Genomic DNA, 4,398 nt, shown 5'->3' with positions numbered 1-4,398 from the left:
CCTCTTTCCCCAAGGTGTCGCTCCCGTTCCTCCCTGCCCGGTGCCTGGGGGCCTGGGCTGCTCCTTACCCGTGGGGCAGAGCTGCCTGGCACTGGGCAGGCCTAAAGGTGAACATTCCGAGGGGTGAGGGGTGGAAGGTCTGTGTCCCTGTGTAAACAGGGCAACCCAGCTGACCCCAGCTCAGGCAGCACCTCGGCTGGCAGGGACAAGCTGTACTGTGTACAAGTGGGCCCAGCAGCACCCTTTACCCTGCTGCCGCCTGCCTGCTCCCAGCGCTCCGCGTGGGGCCATCCAGAGGTACCCACCCCTCCCTGCTTCGATCAAGGGCACCGTCTTGAGTTCCAGAGGCCTGGCTCTATGCCCTTTCTGGGTGTGGCTTTTCCAGAAAAGTAAGGGGTCATGCCATGCTTCGGTATAGGATTCTGACTGCACCCCTGGACCCCTCTGGGCCCAGATTCCTCATCTTTTAAAGGAGAGAGCGTATTAGATTGGGGATTCTCGATCGGGGAAGCCCGTATCTGCTGGGGTTAGAGATGCTTTTCCAAATCTCTTGCATCGTGCATGTTGCAGGTGATGGGGAATCCTGATGGGTGGGGCTATCTGTGTTCAAGAACCAGCTCCCACCAGACTGCTTTCAGGAACAGGGGTCCAAGGCCTGTGAATTCTCCAAGGACAGAGTCATTTGGGCCAGATACGCAGAGGGGCTCAGGTGCTTGATAAATGACCAGATGAGTAAGAGAAACGGCCAACTTGACTGAGCACCTTCTGTGTACCAGGCACCGGATACGGCGTGTCTGTTCCCTACAACCAGCCCACACGTTTGATGTCCACATCTTATAGACGTTCAGCAGAGGTTCCAAGGACCCTCAGAAAGGACACAGTAAAACAAGAACCACTGGGAACTGAGTGATTGGCAAAGGTCCCTTCAGCACTGATGTTCTGGGGTTCTTGGCACCCCTGGCAACACCGTGAGAAACCAAAGCGGCATGGCAAGGTACCACTCCCGAAGGAAAAATGCAGACCCGTCCTCAGGCTGGAGAGATCAGGAACCTGCATCTGGACCTCCCTTAAACTCAGAAAAATCAAAGCAAGTAAGATAAGCAGGACCTCAATGGACCTGGTGGGCAAAATTCTCAAATTCTCTTCTGGTCCTCCTTCAGCTCAAGTTGCTAAACAGTCACTGAGCACCCACTCCATCTCAGGTCCTGGGAACATTGTTACTGAAGAAACGTGGCTTCCCTTGACCCCACAGTCCGCCAGGGGATACAGACCTACATGGGAGAGTGTAGGAAGGTCGGACAGGCACGGTGGTGGGGGGTGGGAGGTACTCCAGGTGCCAGATCCAGGGAGGGCTTCCTGGAGGAGGCGGAACTGGAATAGACTTAAAGAGATTGCTGTATCACTGTCATCGATGTGCCCTTACTGTCCTGCATCTTTCTTTTTCTCTCTGTTGTATTTCGCATGTGCGTCTCCAAGCCCCCATGTAAGCTAGGTATTTACCATCCGTGGCTGACACTTCATCCATCAAGGGGCCGGGACTGGTTTGAGCAGCCTCCGGTTCCTGAGCACATGTCCATTTCTGGTCTTCGCTCCTGTGGGTAAGGGCCGCAGTTGAGCCCCCCCCACCACCATGGAGCCCCAGCAGGCTCCTCCTCCCTGCCTCTGGGGAAGCTGCTGCTAAGAGGACCTGCAGGTGGGTGGGGGGAAGCTCTGCACCTCTCTAGAGAAAGCCCTTGAGGGCTCTGCCAGAAACTGCGTCCACATATACCCCCTATGGGGGAGCCATATACAGCAGGCGTCAGACCTCTGAGCCCGGAAACCCAAGAAGTGCAAGCAGTCCCAACAGCGCCGCCTTGAGGCCCTTTCCAAAGGTCTCCAGGTTTCTCTGCAGCCTCTCCTCCCCATCTCTCCCCTCTCCAGCCGCTTGACCCAGCAACCCGCTGATGTGGCCCCTGTGTGACCATAGGTGACGCTGCCAACTGGACACCCCGGGTGCGGGGGAGGGGGAGGGTGCCACGTGGACTGACTTGCAGTGGCATGAAAATCCCCTAAGGGTAGGGACCTGCCTGGCCGGGTTCGTTACTTAACTTTGAATCCCTCACAAGGTCTAGGCTGGTGACGGGTAAGCAGTAAGCGCTCATTCACGGTCTTAGATGCTTAGTACATTTGTACATTGAAAGGGTTCAATGTACCAATGTACGCAGAGGGGCGCCTGGGTGGCTCAGTCGTTAAGCGTCTGCCTTCGGCTCAGGTCATGATCCCGGGGTCCTGGGATCGAGCCCCGCATCGGCTCCCTGCTCAGTGGAGAGTCTGCTTCTCCCTCTCCCTCTCCTCCTCCCCCAGCTCGTGCTCTCTCTCTCGCGCTCCTTCGTTCTCTCAGATAAATAAATAAAATTAAAAAAAAAAAAAGAAAGAAAGAAAAGGTTCTGCAGAGAGTTCACCGGAATGGATCTCCGAGGATGAAATGTCATTCGGCAGGTGGGTGTTTTTGAGACATGTAGGGCATTTCCAGTTGTCTCTGGAGTCGTGCTCTGTGGGCACCTACCCACTCCACCTTTGTGGTAAGCCGGTCTAGCACATGAGGGGGTTCTTGGGCCAAGGAGTGGTTCAGTCAGCCCCAGCCTGCAAATCCCAGCTCAGCTTGAGGCAGCCAGCACAAGGCCCACCTCACCCTCATCGCCCAGTGTCTCAGAAGCAAAGGGCACTAGAAGGATAAATAAGAAACTAAATTTGTTCCTGAGGAAGAGGAATGGGGAGCAAGGACAGGAAGAGAAATCAAAAGTGCTGGGCCCCTGGGTGGCTCAGTTGGTTAGGCGACTGCCTTTGGCTCGGGTCATGATCCCGGGGTTCCTGGATCGAGTCCCGCATCGGGCTCCCTGCTTGGCGGGGAGTCTACTTCTCCCTCTGACCCTACCCCCTCTTATGCTCTCTCGCTCTCTCTCCCTCGAATAAATAAAATAAAATCTTAAAAAAAAAAAAAGAAAAATCAAAAGTGTTGAGCTTTGCACCATATAATGTTTTTTGTATTCAAACTTGAAATTAATTTTTAATTAATTGGGGGAAAGAGCATAGTTTGGGGAGGGCTCTTAGGGAAGAAGGGAGGGTAAGAGGACAGGCAGAGGGCTGTTGGGGAGGGGACAGGCCAGAGAGGTTCCTGGAGAATTTTTGCTTCTGTGCAAAATAGAGTTTTGGAAAGCAGTGAAGAACTGCCTAGAAATCATCTACATGCAGGGAACCAAATGCTTATTGCATCCAATTTGGAGCATCAGAGACATGGAACCAGAGCTGAAGGGAACTTTAGAGGTCACAACACTGAGGAGTTTGGGAACTGAGATCCAGAAGAGCCGTGTGGCTTGTTCAAGATCCCACATCAGTGTGGCAGAATCAAGAGCCTGACACCATCCCCCCACTCCCACCCCGCCAGCCAAGTCTGATGTCGGTCTTTGGTGGAGGGGGACATACAGAACCTTGGCTTTGACCACACATTCAGGTGGCCTGGGGACCACAGAGGCCAATGTCCTGGAGAGAGGGCCAGAGAGCAAACAGCCAATTGCCACCGAGGTCTGCAGGACGGGCTGGGAAGCAGGTCATCACGCAAGACAAGTCTAAGCCAGGTTTGCAGAGCTGCTCCCTTTCAGGGGTGCCTGCTCTGCCTGCCCACCCGGGGCTGGTCTGCTGGGCCCCTGCCTCTCTTCCCCTCCCCAGAAAGCCAAAGGAATCCCAGGCTGCAGGTTTTCTCACTTCTTTCAGGAGAGCAGGCTTCAGACTCTGCAGATGGTGCAAATCCCCACTTACCCACCCCACATGCAAACCTGCCTGCAGGACACGCGTGCCTCGCATATAGGTATCGGAGTCGAGACAGGCCAACCACCTCTCCAGGCTCCCGAGCTGCAGGTGAACGCGTGAGGCCCCCTCCTGGGCTAGTGTGTGCGGACACAAAGGATGTCCTTTGGGCTGAGCTGCCTGGGACGCCAGGTCTCAGGTCCCGGCCCACACTGATTTCCACGGCCCGCCCTCTGCTGCACTGGGCCACCAGGCCCCCTCGGCCGAGTGTGCCTGAGTGCGCCTGAGTGCGCAGGGCACACTTGCTGTGGGCGTGGAGCATTCTCACTCTTCTCACCTGGCAGGCCCTGGTTATGGCTCCCGGCCTGGGGGAGAACTTCCCCTTGCAAAGTTAGGTAACAGGCCGGGCTCTCCGTGAGAGGATTGGCGCGGTGGCTCCACGTGCCGCGGCTGGCGCAGGGCCAGGCCCGCCCTGCCAGGCAGCGGGAAGGGAAGGCCTGGCTGCAGCCCGAGCTGGCGGGTGGCCGAGCCGGGGGTGGACGGGTGGGCCGGGGCCCCTACTGCCCATTGGCTGCCTCGGGCTCCCGCCCCGCCCGCCTCCAGAGCCTGCGGCTC

Source organism: Neomonachus schauinslandi, chromosome 5 (assembly GCF_002201575.2).
Source record: "Neomonachus schauinslandi chromosome 5, ASM220157v2, whole genome shotgun sequence".
NCBI lineage: Eukaryota > Metazoa > Chordata > Mammalia > Carnivora > Phocidae > Neomonachus > Neomonachus schauinslandi.
The sequence above is the reverse complement of the archived record's forward strand: the minus strand, read 5'-3'. Positions refer to the sequence as shown.